Source organism: Camellia sinensis, chromosome 10 (assembly GCF_055761805.1).
Source record: "Camellia sinensis isolate YWXY chromosome 10, ASM5576180v1, whole genome shotgun sequence".
NCBI classification, from domain to species: domain Eukaryota; kingdom Viridiplantae; phylum Streptophyta; class Magnoliopsida; order Ericales; family Theaceae; genus Camellia; species Camellia sinensis.
The window spans coordinates 63,179,358-63,199,295 of record NC_138970.1 but is presented as its reverse complement, the minus strand read 5'-3'; positions in this window follow the sequence as shown (position 1 = coordinate 63,199,295).

Sequence of the window (19,938 nt, the reverse complement as noted above, 5' to 3'; positions counted from 1 at the left end):
ATAACCACTCATCCAAAGTATAATCAAATGCTTCAAAATTTTAAAAAAAAATTACGCTCATTGAATTTTTTAACAGTGTAAGGTGTCATAGAGGGTGAAGAACATATTTCATAAAAACTCTTGTTGACATTACATTATTGTGTAATGTCAAACTCTACTTGTTTAGTAGAGGTGGGATGACCACAAGATAGTTTTAGCATTTTAGGCTCCTGGCTAATTTTATCAATTTTCCTTTGGCTAGCCTCATCATTTTTCCTTTTACCACCTTTTTCATCAATTTGTTCTTCTTGAGATAAGTCACACACATTCTCATGTTCTTTTTCTGTGTTCTTTCTTTGGGATGATCAGGTTGAGTTGTCTCAGAAGTGGAGCCTTTCTTTGGTGGTGGTGTCTTCTTATGAGAGTTTCTTCTTTGATGGCATTGTTTGAGACACTGAAAAACAACACGGAAACCAACTATACAAAAACATAAAACATTAGTAAAAATCAGCACTTCATTTCAGCCAAGAAAAAATTAGAATAGAAATGCAATAGAACAAAAATCAGAACCAAAAAAAAAAAAAAAAATAGTAAAATCAGCACTCCAACCGATCTCAAAAATAAAACACAAAATATCTAACTATTTTTTTCTCTCTTAAATATGCTAAAAACATAAAAGTAAATCTATATCTAATAGTCAACCAAGATTAACAAAAAACAAAGTATCATGAGAATTGCATTGCATGGAAAGAATATAAGGATCATTGTAAGCTCGGCTCAGCCCGACAATCGGGCGTAATCTAGTCATTCCAAGTCCACTCCTAAGAGAACTTCTAAATATCAAGCCCGCCCATTAACCCACTCTATATGAGCTTCTTTTTTTTTTTGGTTTCAGAATACTAGTAAATAAATTTGATCATTTAATAATTAAATGAATTTGGACAGTTAATAAAATTTAATTGTAAATATTTTTTGAATTTCAAGCCTTCAATTTTTAGGTTACCAAAATATTTTGGAGAATAACTAAAAGAGGAGCAGATGGTCTTCTGTTGGAATGCTTAGGACCAAAAGAGGCATTGACTGCCATGGCTGACGTGCATGAAGGTATTCGCGGTGCTCATCAATCTGGTGTTAAGATGAGATGGTTGCTTCGAAGGCATTCTTATTATTGGCCAACCATCCTTAAGGATTGCATAGAGTATGCAAAGGGTTGCCAAGCATGTCAGAGGCATGGCATGTTAAGGCATGTTCCAATAGTTGATCTACATGCAGTGGTGAAGCCTTGGCCATTTAAAGGGTGAGCAATGGACATGATAGGAAAAATTTACCCACCTTCTTCGAAGCAACATTGTTTCATTCTAGTTTCCAAAGACTACTTTACCAAGTGGGTTGAAGCTAAGCCTTCTAACAGTGGACAATCGGACTGTGTTTGATAGAAAGCTAGTAAAAGCTTTCGCTGCAGAATATGGAATTAGCCATGTCAACTCAACCCCTTATTATGCACAAGCAAATGGTCAGGCAGAGTCATCTAACACATCCTTGAAAAAGGGGATACAGAAGGTTGTGGAAGACAATCCTAGAGATTGGCACAACTTCTTGTTAGATGTTTTGGGGGCATATAGAACTTCCCAAAGATCAAGTAGAGGAATTACTATCTACGCCTTAGTACATGGGCATGATGCAGTACTTCCTGTGGAGATTAATATTAAGTCCTTAAAGGTATAATGCCAAGACCATCTAAGTGCTGATCAATATTATCAAAGCATGTATCTAAAGTTAGAAGGTGAGGATGAAGCCATAATTTTGGCATTAAATAATATCTTTTTACAAAAAGAAAAAAAAAAAAACAGCCAAAAGTTATAATAAAAAGGTTCAATACATTAGCTTTGATGATGGAGACTTGGCTTGGAAAACAATACTTCCTATAGGAATTAAAAGCAAAAAGTTTGGCAAATGATCACTTAATTGGGAGGGACCGTACCAAGTCCACAGAGTCTTGCCTAGAGGAGCCTACCATTTGAGAAATTTAAAGGGATATGTGCATCCCAAGAAAATTAATGGCAAATATTTGAAACCTTATTACCCAACCATATGGGAAACACAAGTCTAAAATATTATATGGAAACATTAAGTAAAGACGACAAACACGTGGAACATGCCTTAACATGCTATGCCTTTGACATGCTTGGCAACCCGTTGCATACTCTATGCAATCCTTTAGGATGGTTGGCGAATAATAAGAATGCCTTCGAAGCAATCATCTCATCTTAACACCAGATTGATGAGCACCGCAAATACCTTCATGCACCTCAGTTATGGCAGTCAATGCCTCTTTTGGTCCTAAACATTCCAACAAAAGACCATCTGCTCCTCTTTTAGTTATTCTCCAAAATATTTTGGTAACCTAAGAATTAAAGGCTTGAAATTCAAAAAATATTTATAATTAAATTTTATTAGCTGTCCAAATTCATTTAATTATTAAATGATCAAATTTTTTTAATAGTATTCTGAAACCCAAAAAAAAAAGGAAAAAAGAAGCTCATATAGAGCGGGTTAATGGGCGGGCTTGATATTTAGAAGTTCTTAGGAGTGGACTTGGAATGACTAGGTTAGGTCTGATTGTCAGGCCGAGCCGAGCTTGCGATGATCCTTATATTCTTTTCATGCAATGCAATTCTCATGATACTTTGTTTTTTTGTTAATCTGGGTTAACTATTAGATATAGATTTACTTTTTTGTTTTTAGCATATTTAAGAGAATAAAAAAATACTTAGATATATTGTGTTTTATTTTTTAGTTCGGTTGGAGTGCTGATTTTTTTTATTTTTGGTTCTGATTTTTGTTCTATTGCATTTATGTTCTGATTTTTTCTTGGCTTAAATGAAGTGCTAATTTTTACTCATGTTTTATGTTTTTGTCTAGTTGGTTTCTGTGTTGTTTTTCAGTGTCTCAAACAATGCCATCAAAGAAGAAACTCTCATAAGAAGACACCACCACCAAAGAAAGGCTTCACTTCTGAGACAACTCAACCTGATTATCCTAAAGAAAAGAACACAGAAAAAGAACTTGAGAATGTGTGTGATTTATCTCAGGAAGAACAAATTGATGAAAAATGTGGTAAAAGGAAGAATGGTGAGGCTAGCCAAGGGGAAATTGATAAAATTAGCCTGGAGCCTCAAATCCTAAAACTATCTTGTGGTCGTCCCACCTCTACTAAACAAGTAGAGTTTAACATTACACAATAATGTAATGTCAACAATATGAAATACGTTCTTCACCCTGTAAGACATCTTACACTGTTAAAAAATTCAATGAGTGTAATGTTTTTTTAAATTTTGAAGCATTTTATTATACTTTGGATGAGTGGTTATGTGGGCAGACAGACTTGTGGTGTCCAATTTGTAGACAGTGGGGTGAGTATCGTTCTAATGATGAATTGAAAAGAGTTCTATGAGGAATGATTTTAAGTGTGTAATCTTCATGGTAAAAAAGAATTCCATGGATCCTTAGATTGTATTGAAAGTTATGGTCTTCGATTTGTTAGAAACTATGCGGGTGAGGAGGAGACTGGAACGGTTGAAGTTATCCTCCTATATAGGTCATCTAAGCCAAACACAACTATAAAGTCAAGTGAGTTTGATGGTAGTGTTGTCAATGAAGGGATTAAACAAGATATGGCTGACTTGTGCACTATCATGTTTGGCAAGATACTTAATGTTGAAAATCTTAAAGTTGCGGAGGACTTGAAACATCTTCACATGTGGATGGCAAATAATTCTTATATTAAAACTATCAGTGGCGTGCGATGGTTCTTTGCAAGTCATCCATCTTTATGGTATTGGCGATCAAAACTTCATTTCTTTGGAAAGGTTTGGAATGAGTGCATACAAGGGCAGTGTAGGCATAAAGGGATGATGCCTAACAGTGTTTCAATTACAATAGACAGGCAATACGGATTGTGTCTTGTGCAACTGATTGGCAAACTAGAATTCCGACCAATACTCCATTTGAAAAGCTAATCAAACATCCAAACGCAAATGTCTACTATAACTGGCCAATTGACTTGCTACGCTTTGTGAGAGACTTTCTTGGTCATATCAGTAACATGACCAATTTGGAAAGAAAATGTACATCGATGAAGCAGTGAAAGGATATTACTCGAATGAGTAGTATGTTGAGAAGATTACTAGCGCCATATTCCCGCTGTTTCTAGTGGAATTCTATAAAAGACTAAGTGAACTTAGTATCTATGTATGGTGATAGAATTTCCTACTGGTTTCTTTACTGACAGAATTTCCTACTGGTTTTCGTAAAACAGTAGGATACTTAGGTTTTCTAATTCGTTCAAAAAATTGATTTCAGATTGTTGTTTGTTCGTTTGGTTTTTATATTAGTTATTTTTGCAAACTGTTTGGTGCCTTTCTTTTTGTTGTTGGATAATGAGATTATTTTACCATTTCAATAAGCTATTGGAACATGGCTTAACATTCCATGCCTCTGACATGCTTGGCAACCTTTTCTCAAAATGTAAAATTACACATTTGGGCAATTTTCACTATAGAAGTTTTGGATTTTCTCTCGTTCTAGAACAAATCCCACATTACGAACAAAAACCTAATACTCCAACCAATTTAACACTCCAATAACATAACACTTTAATGTAACACACTAAAAAACGCCTTGGTGTACTTTTCTCAAACGTAACCACGTAATACTCAAAAAAAAATTCTTTGATGTATTTTTCCCAAATGTAATGCTCCAATGTAACACACAAAAAAAAAAAAAAAAAAAAAAAAAAAAAAAAAATCCTTAGTGTATTTTTCCTAAACATAACACTCCAATCAGTATAATCCCAAACGTAACATTCCAATATAAAATATTCCAATGCAACACACAAAAACACTAATGCTGTGTTTGGTTGAGGGATTTGGAAAGGGATTTGGAAAAGGAAATGGAAAAGGTAGGTGAAATGTGAATAAAACATGCTTATGTTTTACATAGTTTCACACACATTTTCCCTTTTCCTCTCCAAATCCCTCAACCAAACACAGTATAAAAGAACTCCTTAGTGTACTTTTTTCAAACGTAACACTCATAGTTTGAAATTATACATTTGTCCAAAACTTACTAAAGGAATATTTGTACTCCTTTTAGAATGATTTGAAGAATCTCACATTCTTTTGTTTTTTTTAGTGTTACATTGGAGTGTTACGTTTAGGAGATGTATACTAAGAGGCTTTTTATTTTTATTTTTTTTTCTGTGTTGGAGTGTTACGTTTGGAAAAAGTACACCAAAGAGTTTTTTTTGTGTGTTACATTAAAGTGTTACACTAAGGAATTTTTTTTAAAGTGTTATATTGAAGTGTTACGTTCGGAAAAAGTACATTAATGAGTTTTTTGGTGTGTTACATTAGAGTATTACGCTAAGGAGTATTTTTGAAATATTATATTAGTGTTAGTTTGGAAAAAATACACTAAAGAATTTTTTTGTGTTACATTAGAGTGTTACACTAGTTTTTTTTTTAGTGTTACGCTTGGAAAAAAAAACAGTGAGTTTATTTTGTGTTACATTAGGGTATTACACTAAGATTTTTTTTTTTAGTGTTACATTAGAATGTTACGTTTGAGTGTTACATTAGAGTGTTATAGTTTGAAATTATATATTTGGCCAAAACTTACCAAGTGGTTTTTATACTCCTTTTGAAAAATCTCACATCATTTTGGAATGTTTGAAGAATTCCGAATTTTAAGTCATTTTTGTATTCCTTTTGAAATGCTTTCCAAATTAAAAAGATTTTTATATAAAAATTCATCCTAAATTTGATTGACATATATTGTGTACCTTACCTTTCTAGCACGAAAGAAAAAAAGAGAAGGAACATAATAGAAATAAGGGTATAACCGTAAATTTAATTTTTAAATAATATATTAAATCTACTTTTCCAAAATCAATAGGACTAATTGGTCTATAAAAAATCGTTTGGACTAAATAGATTACCATTCCTCAATATGGGATTTATAGGTAAAGTTTCCTTCATTTTATGTTAGGCATAATTTTAGGTTATATGCAATTTATATCAGTTGTGAGATAGATTTTAAATTGGCTTAATTACCTTTATTATACCAATTAAAATTTATTGAATCTCGACATTTATGGATATTTTTTTTCACCATATAACTCTTTTTATGTGAGATGAAAGATGTTTCTTTTTTTACTAGATTTATTTTAAGAAATAAATAACTATGATTGCATGGGAGTTATATTATTTTTAATTGAAGGTATAGATTTTTATTTTAGGGGAGGTAGTGTGGGTGTTTTTTTTCCCCTTTTTTTTAGTGTTGACCAAAGCTTTTGAAATTGCATTAAATATTTTTTAATTTCAATTTTTATGGAATAATGATAGCCAATAGATGCTTTTAAAATTCTGTAAAAATCAAAAAATTAAGGTTTCCAAGAGATCTAGCAAAATCTTTATTAAAAAAATAAAAATAAATAACCTTCCTTTAAAATCCTTTCCTTTTTTTTTTCAGAGATAGAGATTCCATTAAATAGCATAACGAAACAACCGAACACAACTCAACTCGATGTTCTTGATCAAAAAACAAGGCTACTCTACTAGAAGGGTTTTACTGGAAGAAGAAGAAGTAGGGTTTGAGTTTCACCAAGAAAAAGAAATCATCGAAAATGGCATTAGAAGAAAGTTCATTATCGCCATCAGGATCAACAAAGAAGTCTCTGTACATGTTCTTCATGTACTCATCGGGTCCAATTGAATATTCTCTGTACACCATCAATATGCCTAACCCTCTTCTTCCTCTTCCTCCATTGCAACCACCTTCCAATCATCAGTCCACAGAATTAGAATCCGAGAAGACTATTATTCATCCCACCCTTGAATTTCCAGTTGGACAATACCCAGAATTTATTTGTTGCGTTGAATTGGACATGAAGTTGTACTTTTTTGGTGGCCAATTATGATCAAGTCAACGGCAGCCATCGAAAGGGAATAAGGATTGGGATCTCAATGACACTTACCCGCCCAATGTCCATGTTCTTGACACCACCACCATCACTATCGCTACTAGTAACCGTCCGTCTGAGTTGTTGACAAAGGGTGCTGCTATGATTAACAGGAAGCCGAATCCTTATGCATTTGTGGCTTACAAGAAGATCTATGCCTTTGCAACTAGTATGCCCTTCAATTACAAATTGATGAATCTATCATGATTTGAAGTCTTTGATTTGGACTCTAATAAGTGGTCAATCCTTCCTGACCCCCCTACGAAAAAGAAACTCACTGGTCATGCTTTGGTTGACACAAGGGTCTTCATACGAACTTGGGATAATGAAATTCTCTTTCAATGTGGACACGTGTATGGGTTAGGTTCTCTAATAAGTATCTAGTCCTACCTTGTTTTGATAGGAGTGTTGAGTTTGCAGAGGATACGCTCTATTCCATTTACTATGATTACACAATCGCTGCATTTGGGCCGACTTGTGAGTCCAAACCTGAGGCTAAAGCTAAAGCATTGTTCGACCGTATGGCATTCCTGTCCTCGGATGTGGCTGATGTTATTGAGAATCATCTTTGAGTACAATGTCCTTCGGATACCTAGTTCACTTGGGAAATAGGATTTTCTATTATGTCTTGACTGGTGGTCTTCCAGACCCTAAAAACCCTTATCACATATGATTTGGAGATACTCAAAAACGGGCAATTAACATCATTACCTTTGAGGCTCTTAGGGAAACCTATACTGAATCTTCTAGCAATGGAGACAGGACTTTTTTCTGGGCAAAATTGTTGCGCACTGCACAATTTGTTGCCAGAAGCAAATGCAGTGCCTTTGCTGATGCAGGTTTTCTGCTAGGATGCTTCTCAATTTCCACTGTAAGCTCATTTTGCTTCTTCTAACTCCATTCCTGTTTACATTTATATGCACAATTTGCTCCCTTATATGCTTTTTCCTTGGTGAGAAAAAATTGATTTTTGTTTACTTTTATTTATTATTTCTTAAGGTTCAATTATACTTGATGCACACTTCTAATAGACATATGTGAAGAGATTTCAGATATATCAACCACCATAATGTGCTACTCTTGATTTGTATGATCAAACAATGGAACTTAAGTTGGCATTATCGTCCAGACTGTGAGACGCGGTATTGGGTGTGGTATAAGGGTTGAGGCATACAATTAAGCATGTGCCGCCTGGTGACTGTAGCTGTGACCAAGATGGAGAAAACCATATTTTTGTTCACTATAAGTTCCATTTCATTATTTTTGAACATGTTCCCTACCTGAATAGATGGTGTTTTTTTTTCTTTATATTTATATAGCCTATTCCCTATCTTGACTTGCAATTTTATGCACAAATATTATTTCTTCTTGGGTAAACAAGAAACTTATTGGCCACCATGACAAAGTCATGGTGTTCTTGTTTTACCCTTAAAAAAATCTAATGCTAGATACACTTGCAGTGTTAAAAAATCTATGGCTATCTTGACTGGCAATATTTTTTTTAGTAATAAGAGTAATACATAGGGGAGCTGAACAGCTCGAGATAAGCATGAGGTTGGCTTGTTTAGGATTTGTTCAAACTTGATTTGAAGGTAAAATGAGTCAATTTCAAGTGTGAAATCACAGTTTGTTTGGTAAGTGAGCCGAGCTTGAACATTGTTTTTTTTGGCTCAATATACTCTGCTCAATTAACTGGGTTTGAAAAGGATAAGGCTAATCTTTTACATCACTGGAAAAGTGAAACCAAAGCAGGAATGTAGTGGAGGTAGTCACACCAATATGTCTCAAGGAGGTGACTTTATAGCCATGCTTTTTTTACTTTTCTTGAGGTGGACATATAGTTTGTACAAATTGACTAGGATTAACTCTCTAGCAAGACATTAATACCCGTCATACAATTCTGGTTGAAGTTCTCTTTCATATTGAGATAATCAGGACAAATTTATATTAGAGAACAAACTCAGCTCGGACAAATCTTTCTAATGTTTAGCCAAGCTCGAGTTGAGCTTGAACATTGTCAAAACTATATTGAACTGAAACTGTGCAGTCATGAACTTGGCTTGTTTGCACCTCTATATATCTGTAACTTTTGGCTAGCCTGGGTTGTTGAACATAATTCTTCTTTGACTTATTCTTAGTAATATTGGATGTTGAGGGGCACTGCATTACTTTTTTGGGTGAATACACTGCATTACTCATCAAAAAAAAAAAAAAAGGAAGGTGTGGAGGTGCATTGTGAGGGAAATGAAATGAAAAAGTAAAATCAAAATATAATAATTAAAAAAATTGTATACAAAGATAGATGGAAGGTATAAAGTTATGCTATAATCTATGCATGTAAGATACTTGTAAGATTTTTGTCAAATTTTCAATTATTTGAATTTGGGTATTTGTGAGAAGGAAACACCATCTTAACCAAGTAGGAAATAATGAATTTAATTCTATTCAATTTCTTAAAAATATTTATACAGGAGACCCATGGAAAAAAAGGAGCTGATAAGAAAGTAAATCTTATTACGACATTTTTTATGTCACTTGTTTTAGAATTTTTTATTCTGGTTATAGGAGGGAAAAAGGGAAAGAAGGAAAAAAAGTGGTGGGAAGGAAGGTGAAGGCAAATTGATGTTAGGTCAGTGGTGGTTTTTTCTTTTTCGAAGGTGGTGAGGTTGGGCCATAGCCTAGGTGAAGTTTAATTGATGTTACGTGGGCCTGCTGGCCATATGGTAGATTGCGTTACAAATTATATATCTAATCTCTGCCATCTGGACTTTGAGGGGGGACAAATCTAATGTTTTTTATGATTATATTATCTAATTAAATCCCTCCTTTTCAGATCTTGTGCTTTTTATTAATAAATTAGATTGCTATTTGTAGTGCGGTTTGTAGTTTGTTCTAGCTAGTAAATCTTGGTTTATATGATTGATAGCTGTTATTTTTTCTAGTTAACTTGACCTTTTTGGGTTTCCAGGATTTTTAGATGTCACTTTTCTCATACCAATATAATCTCATACCAATGGAGTCAAATGCCCTACACAACCAGAAATACCAGAACTTTAACTAAAAGAAATACCAACATTGACAACAAAGTAAACGATAATTTTTTGAGTAATTTTTTTTAAAACACCAGCAATATTTTGCATTAAAAAAATTTAAATTCAGGACACAATCCCTTTCAAGTTAGATTAGATATCCCTACCTAGTTAGATTGAACACCCAAAATAGGGGGTGATGAGATGCACCACTCCTCGTCACCTAGGAAAGAGATTTTTTTTGTTTTGTGCCAAGGATTAGACTCTAACAGATTATTAGCAAGATAGATTATTATTAATATTCTTCTAATTCTTTCGATGCTCTCTCATAAATTGGAATCCATCTCTTTCTTGAAAAACCAAAGGGCACAACAATTTGAGGTAAGCTCCAAGTTGAATGAGAAATTTTTAGCCTCCAAAATGTTATGCATTCAGAAAAATTGTGCTGTCTTTACAATTCCTTTTTTAGTATTAGATAACCTCCATAAATTTAAGATTATTCACCATGTTTTGAGTGGTCAGATTTGTAGGCTTGAATTTTTCGTCGATTACAATTTTGAACTATTCTATGAGATGATATGGTTACTGGTTTTTTGTGGCTGATATTTTGTATCTGTTTTGGATAGTTTCTTTTACATGCTTTCTTGAAAAAAAAAAAAAAACGCCCAATTAGTATACATTAATGTGTGTTTGGGATGAGAAAGATGGGTACACACCTAACCTTTGGAATAGTGCACAAAGTGGTTGTCCCGTGACTTGAACCCATAACCTGAAGATTATTAGGTCAAGATTTTACCATTGAACCAATGTTAAAATTGCTTACACACTAACATATTATTATTATTTGCAAAATCAGTAGATATGCCTTTAGGATGTTTTGAGTAGTGAGGTTTTGTGGCTTGTGTTTCCCAAACTGGTTTAAACTAATTTGAAGTTTGATTTTGCATCACGGTCATTTGATTTTTTGATGATCAAGAAGGGGTTTGATACAATTATTTTCTTTCCTAATGCTTGCTTATATTTATGTTGACTAAGAATTTTTAGTAACTTACCTTGGTTGTATCCAGAATGATCATGATCCATCCAAGTTAGTGGCAGACTCCATGTGAGCTACTTAGGTATTTGGTCTTGTAAGCCAAGAGTGTTCTTTCTTATAAATTTACAGTCTTTTCTTGACATGATTTTCATGATTTATGTGTTCCAGATGGTTCAATGAAAATACCCATGTGAAATCTTTTATTTTGTTACTAAACTGTGGATGTTCTGTTGCAGCAAATAACAATTCCAAAAATCTGAGAAAATGATTGTTTCAGAAATCTTACAAATATTGTTATAATGAGTTGTTATTGTTGTTGTTTTTTTTATTTATTTTTTTTATATCGTGTCGAGTGATAACTCACTGCTTGGATTATTTTTCTTCAATTATGCTTAGCTTCATGACTGTGAATGAATTGGCATTATATTCTACGTAATGATATTCGTGTGCAAATTAGATAAGCATCATTTCTGTACGTAGTCTTTATTGTAGGCTGTGCAATGATTTTGTTAAATTTTTTACTCTGTATTGAGTGATCAGATATTACTTGGCTGGTGGGCAATGTGGGCTACTTTTGCATGTGATTGCACGATCAAACAGGACTATTGCAGAGTTACGAAATCTGCCATTGGTAAGCCTTTGATTTCTCTCTCTCATCGTTTATACAGGTGGATTAACAACATTGGTTGACATGCCTCTTAATACTTTTCCATCTACAGTATCTGAAGAAACTTTTGAACTCTATGTATGGAGGGTTTGACAATTAAATTTTTTCTATTCTTACATAAAATTCATAGTACAAAAAAATTGACAAAAATGATGGGACAGTGCCATTATTATAAATAAATCAATCTTTAATAGTGTTCTGTTTAGATATCATATTTTCTTTTCTTTTCTTTTGATTTTGACCTTCCTTTAGATTGCCATGAAGAATTTTTAATGGAGAAGTAGCTTCCCTTTAAAACCATGTTCCATTTAATTGCTACAAAGAGAGATATTAAAAAAAGTCAAGGGAGAGTGAGTCTTCAAAAAAAGAGTGCTAGTGGTTCTTCAAGCAGCATTGATGGTAATGATTTTGTTGACATAGGAAAGGGGAAACAACCAGGAAGCTTCCTCATTCATGGTGGAGAATGGTTTTTTGAAACGAGATATGCTACATCCCCATAATTGAGTCCCAATTCCACCCCCAATGATGTGGAATTAGGAGGGGCTAAAGATGAGAGAGAGAGAGAGGATTAATGCTTGAGATCCACATGACCCCCAATTGATGTGGACAAGGCATGTATGTATATTTTTTTCCTCTCACAAGTGTGTGGGGGTCGTGGGGGTTGGGTTTTGTGAGGGTCTGTATCAAAACCTGAGAGAGAGAGGGGTGTTGGACAACTTCATGTGGGTCTTAGCCACATCATTGGGGGTGGAATTGGGGGTACAAAATTAGGGGGATGAATCATATTTCTTTTGAAACTATGAACTAGCACATACACTTGTGGTAATTCTCATTGAAAAGGAATTGTTTTGTGAGATGGTTGGAAAAACATGGATGGGCAATGTCACGACCCAAACCCGCCCCTGTAGGTTTAGTATCGTAACTGGCCAGTAATCCGTGGATTACCAAAGGCCTCTGAACAGATTAGCAAATAATAAGGGGCCGCGGAAGCAATAATACAAAATAGACAAGGTCCAATGAGCTGTGATAACGTACATGGGACATAACATTTCAAAAACTTATTTATATATGCATAACCATGCCAGTCCAGATACACAATATATACAAGATATTCACAGAAGTAAACTTCCCAAGACCTGACTTAACAAAACAGTTACAGAGACTATCATGGAAACAAAAACAGCCATGGCATTAGACTTCCGATCGGAACCTTCTCGGGAGGCACAACGGTTGGTTGACAAAACAGTACAGAAAGCCGTCAACTCTGGCCCTGGTCACACGCCGGCTCACCTACATACGTAATATAAACTGTGAGCGAAAGCCCAGTGAATAATAACAGAGTAAAGGGGTTTTATGAAAGATGTCCAGCACAAGTTAGGATCCAATGATTAAATCAGAACATATTCAGATTTCAAAACAGAAATAGATTTAGGTACACACTCATGTTCATATTCAGATTTTGCATAAGATCATACGTGGTACACCCATTAGCTATCAAATCAATTTGGTCCAGAGACCCATATGCATAGTTGGTACCAACGACCATAAAGGTCCATATCTTGCACGCAAGTAGCCATGGTATTGTTACCCCCAGGCAAGGGCCACGTGCAGATTGGCCGCAGTATTGTTACCTCCGGGCGAGGGCCACATGCAGATTAGCCGCGGTATTGTTACCCCCGGGCGAGGGCCACGTGAACTAAGGGTGCCACAAATACTTTTCAGAAAATTGGACATTCATTCATAGTTCATAAGATAGCATTTCAGAAAATAGATCATACCATACCAGTCAGAAAATACTTAAGTTAAACATAACTTTACAGAGTTATTACTCACAGTGGGCCTTGAGACGGACAGATGGAGTAAACTTGGTCAACGGTACGTGGCACGTGACCTACACAACACATAACAGATGCACACTTGAAACACACGTTCTAATTGTACAAAACTTATTTCGTTGGCTCCTAGTGTGTCTCTAATCTCTTATCCTCATTATGGGGTCTTAAACATGGCTTAGGAATGCCTAGGATGGAATGAGGATGCAAAAATACATTGAAAACCATTTCTCAAACTTTGCTGAAGATAAAGTCCACGCTCGAGCGTGGATTACCCCGCTCGAGCGGACTTGCAGATATTGGGTCTCCGCTCGAGCGTAAACTTCCTCGCTCGAGCGTACTGTAAAATCGACAAAAGTGCTGGATGCATGAAATTCAGGCTCGACGGGCGCTCGACCCCCGCTCGAGCGTGTGACACAGACCCTCGCTCAAGCGCAGCTTTCCCCGCTCGAGCAGACTGCAAAACACAAACTTTTGGGTATACGCATTTCACGCTCGAGCGTGACTCTCGCCGCTCGAGCGGAAATGCATGTACTCAGGCTTCACGCTCAAGCGTGAAAGTCCCCGCTCGAGTGTGGGTCAAATTTCTGGAAAATCAAGATGGACCTCCAAACATGAAATTCAACATTCAACCATCCAAAACTCAATTTCCTGGGTCAAAACTTTGGAAAACACTTGGTAACCCATAAAACAACATGTTTAAAGCTTCAATTCAAGAAATCATGGCCCAAGAGTAAACCAATTTGTGCAAAATCAACATGAACTTTATAAATATGCTATTAATTCAACATGCAAGAACCTCTTTGAATTCAAACCTTCCAAAACATAACCAAACTTAATAATTTGATGGAAAATAAGTTGAATGGCTATAATATGAGTGAAATTAACACATGCATGGAAGAAATCTTAGAATTCCAACTCAAAACATGGAAATTTGTACATGCATGCATGGATTCCTTAGGAGGACAACTCAAGTGCTATGAATTACACATGCATGTATGTATTGAGCTTCAATTCACCAATCTTAGCTTAAACCTAACATGAGTCCATTAATTCACTAGAATTTTTACATTAACAAATCAATTCCATAATTAATAGGGTGAATACCTACCTCAAGTCTTGAATTTCTCAATGTGAAGGCTCTAATATGCAAATCCTTCTATTCCTCCTAAACTCCAAGCAAATCCCTTGTTGAATCCAACTTCCCTTCAACTCTCTCTCTCTCTCATGTTTTGCATCAGAGGAATGGAGGAGTGAAATGAAAATGTGAGCTAGTGGAGTCTAAAATGGTCCATAAGTGGTAATTGATCAAAAAGTAAATAAATAGCATTATTTTAATCTAGTTTAATCGTTTCGAACCGAACTTTAATTAAATCTACCATAAAATTCTATAAATCCTAACTAGCACATAACACAAGCCGATTCCTGATTCGGACGCCGATAAGGCTCTCAATTCGTGAACCGAAATTAAAATATGAACAGATCTTTCCACGCCTAATAGATAGAAATACAAAGATGATGCAATACTCATGCAAATTAGTTCCAAATCCTTCCTAAATTATTGTTAGGCTTAACTAAGCACGAATTAACGTTAATCTGGGGTCGGGGTTATTACAGGCAGGCAGGTTTCTGGGTTGTAGTTAGATACAGGACTCCTCATGGCTGGTGAGTTTGTCAATCAAATAGATTGACCTTAGCCTCGCTCCTTGCAATAATATATACCTTCCGTTTAAAAATATAACCCTACTCCTTATTCTAATTCAGTAATACTACAAACCTAAAATTAACTATTCAAAAATTACCCAGAATAGTCATCTTGTGGTGCAGATTATTTTATACATGAATCCCACACCACACAAATTCAATTTCAATCACACAACTCTCATTTGGGTACATTCAGGATTTGTAAGGTGGGGTTCATAGCATTTTTCATTCTAATTTAGAGCTCAGTCAATCCTGTCCTCTTTTCTTCTGTTCTCTTCTTTTCCATAGAAAACCCTTTTGCTTTTTCTTCAAACCTTCTGTTTCAGAGAACCTGGCAGAGCGATTCATATGGAAAGTGTTGATTGATTTAAGTTTTTTCTCTCATGTTGGTTCGATTGATTGATTCATGTCTTTACCTCATCTTTGTCTAATCGATCGATTCACGTCTTCACTCTCGTCTTGCTCTAATCGATCACTTCACATCTTCACTCTCATTTTGGTCTAATTAAGAAGGCATATAAATAAAGATCTAGAAAATATTTGACATTTTAAAATATTATTTGCACTACACTATTCTGTTGTTTCTCATCATTTTGTTATGTAGGTGTTTTATGTTTTAGAGTAAGCAATGGCATTGGTGAACAGAGTAGGAATTGCACATTTTGCCCAAGCTCTTAAGTGGTCTACCTCGGTCATCGTGGAAGCACGAGCTTGCCTTGATGCAATGCATTGGGTGGTGCGGAATCAATGGGGTGTGGTTGATACTTTCAGACTGTCTGGGTTCTTGTTGATGCTCTCAAGGATAGAGGAGATGCTTATGATTCGGCATTAGGTTTTGTGTTGCAAGTTATTAAGCTTCTTAGTCTAGGTTTGTTTATTTATGTAATTTGAAAGTTTTGCGGTCATTGATAAGGCGAGCTCATGCTCCTACAAATAAAGCTTGTAAAACCGATGATGGCGTTTCTCTTAGGCTTGTTTTGGAAAGTGGGTTTAAAGTTAGTTTTTTGATTTTTTTTTTGTTTTTTGAAAAAAAATATGTAAAAAAGTAAAGAGGTGATGTGACTCAAAAAAGAAAAAGAAAAAAAAAGGCCCTTGTGATTGACTGATGGCCCTTGAATAGAAAAAAATATTGGTTGGTCGTGGGGCATCACTTGGCCACGACCTAGGCCAATCACAAACCAAACCTTCATGTCCTTTTATATTTTTCAATTACCTAATACAATCGTGAGCCTCACATTTTCTACCAATTACAATACATGTGGAGCACCATGTGATACTGTCCCATGACCAATCAATAACTTCTTGAATAAAAATTTATGGAAATACGAATATTTGGTGTTTTGATATAGTAGTTTGTCTCCCCCCTCCCTCCCCGAAACAAGCTATGACGATGAAACAAGATATGATGATGACATTTTTGGAAACGCCATTAATAGGGTTTGTAAATGGTATTTGCCTGTATTTAATGGCGTTTAATAAACGTCTTATATAGGTTTTTAACGACGTTTATGAAATGTCGTAAAGTTATAGCAACGGCTTCATCGACGTTTGGGTTTGAACATCGCAATAGGTTTTTGTGGCATTTTTTTCACTTTACAACATTGTTTTTAAAACGTCACTAATTACTTAATTTTTTGTTTACTCTTTCATTTTCTTTTCTCACGATAAATTTAAAATCTGAACATACCGTTATGCTCTAAAAATGGTGAATTACACTAATAGTTTCTATAGTTTGAGACTTGTATCACTTTAATATCTGATCTTTCAATTATGGCTCAATTTGGGAAGATGGCTAAAAGTCAAAGTCAATTTTTAACCCATTTTGGATCACATCACCTCTCACATTTTTTATACATTTTTTTCAAAAAAATTTAAAAAGTCAGGTTCTAATCATCTTCTCAAAACACTCCTATGATACATTTGATCTTGAATTTTGAATCTTGTTCCAAATAAGGATAATTAAATACATTGTTGCTCCATTTGAAGGGTAAAGTTATTATACATCTTATTTTGTGTGGTTAACTTATTTGTTTGAAATATAATGGTCTTTTTTTTAATTAATAATGTTGGAATTTTTTTAGTTATAAAGTTCTATTTGGTTTGGTTTTTAAAAATAAAAATAAAAATAAAAAAATCTATGAAATTAAAAATTAAATTGGTGAAAAAAAAATTAAAATTTTTTTTATATAATTTTATTTTTTGGGAAGGTAGAAATAATTTTTTAAAATAATTTGTTTTGATATTTATTTTCGTTAAATTAGTTTTTATTTTTTCAAAAGTCAAACATAGCGACAATTTTGATGTCATTATTAAACCAATCCATTAAATTAAAAATTTAAAACTAAAAGCACTTCATATATTAAACATATTAATTATATATTAAAAGCTTGATAATCATTTATTACATAATAATCATACTCAAAAAGTATTTGTTAGCGACAAATACAACCAACTAGTACATGATAATCATCAAAAAATATTAACAAAAACAATCATTTATTACATGATCATCATTCAAACACATACTAAAAATTAATTTGATAAAAAAAATAAAAAATAAAAAAAAAAATATTATTTTTATATAACTTTATCTTTAGTGAGTAAAAATAATTTTTAATAATAATAATTTTTTGATATTTATTTTTGTCAAATTAGTTTATATTTTATTAAATTGACAATTTTGTCGTTGAAATGAAGCAATAATGTCTTTAATTATCTTTATTTAAAACGAGATTCAAAATTTAAAATAAAATGTATTATAATTGAAAAGTTAAAAATAAAAGTGACCTAAATCTTAAACTAAAAGAACGATTAGTGTAGTTGACCCGCTAAAAATTTTGTAATAAAGTACTCCATATAGGATTGTTGCATTGCATCCGGTATATTACATTATTATTAGAGCTGTTTAATCACTTTTTGGGTTAGTATTGAGATTTAATCCCTTGAAATTCGTTTGGAAAAGACTATTTTGTCATCTTTATTGTCGTGTTAGTTACCCTACGCTGTTAGTATGATCTTTTCTTCACTATTTTTTTTCCACCATTTTTTACTCTCATGATTCTTTATACCAAAATAATTTAATATAAAAATATTTTTTAATTTTAAAATATAATAACATAATAACGAAATTATACCCCAAAAAAATTATACTATCAAATATATATATATATATATATACATTAAAATAATATAGTACCAAAAAAATTATGACTATTTGGTAGATCTCTGAATTCTTAGTTTCATCTCTTATTTTGAGTGTTGCATTTGGTTAGCGTGTTCAAAAATTGATTCTACACTCACTTTTCAAAACATGTTTATCCGGTCATCTCTCCGGACGTCCAGCTGGTTGACTAGACCAGAATAGTGTTCGTTTTATTTTATTTATTATTTATTTATTTTTTTTTTGCACTTGTTTTTTTTATATATATTTTATATAAAAAAAAATTTAAAATTTTTTATGAGCTTTGAATAGAATATTGGGTTGTGTGTTTGATTATGAATTGTAAATTTTTGAATCAAATATCATATATCACATCATTCATTTCAAAACTCTTTTCAAAACTTATAATCAAACAAATTTTTCACACTCAAATCATAATTTCAAAACTCACAAACTCAAAATATAATTCTATTCTTAAATCATAATTCTAAAACTCTACCAAATGCTACCTATATGTTTATGAAATATAATTTTTAATATTAAAATAGATCAAAAACACCAAAGATATTTATGTAATTTCATATAGTTAATCATATCATAAAATGACACAACAAACATGAACTTTTACTAGTCCGATGTTCATTGATCAAACACATTTTTTTAAATTTCTTTACTAATAATTTCTACACTAAGTATCTTCTCACTAACAAGGCTTTGTAAACAATGAGTTAGGAAGTTTTTTACCAAACTCATGTAATTTGTTAACAAATTTCCCGAACCCATGCCCTTTTCAACTTGATTCCGAACCCATGCAAAATTATGAAATTGGATATTGAAGACATGACTTCAAGCAGAGATCTCCTCCAGCTCTTTTTATTTCGTGTACTTATGCGGCGACTATTTCAAAATCGTGTTGAACTTGTGTTTCAGCTCCACGACCACAGCTTCTTCTTGAAATGGTGTAGTCGAAACACGATTTTACGAAAACTCATGATACTAAAGCACAACTTTAAAAACAACATAGACCTAGTAAATATATTCAGAGTTACACTAGGGATTTCAAATATTTTATCAAATATTCTATCAAAGCTCTTACATATGTGGGACTCACATACATGTGGATTTGTGTGAGTCTCACTCCATGTGAGATGTGAGAGGTTTGGTAAAATATTTGAGATACATAACCTTTCTCATATATTCAAAACAACTTTGATTTAGTAAATTAAATCAAAACAAACGTGGGTTTGATTAAAAACACTAATGAGTTAGGCTTGCCACGAATATATGTATATATATATATATATATTTATTTAGGAAAATGTCTCGTAGCTCAAATTTTGTGGCTCAAAAGTGGCTCAAATGGCCAAAACGCGACGTCGTTTTGGCCATTTTTATGTTGTTCTGTACTCAAAACGACGTCGTTTTGGCCATTTGAGCCACAAAATTTGAGCTACGTAGCATTGTCGATTTATTTAATCTATCAAACGAAAGGTATATACAATCACACACA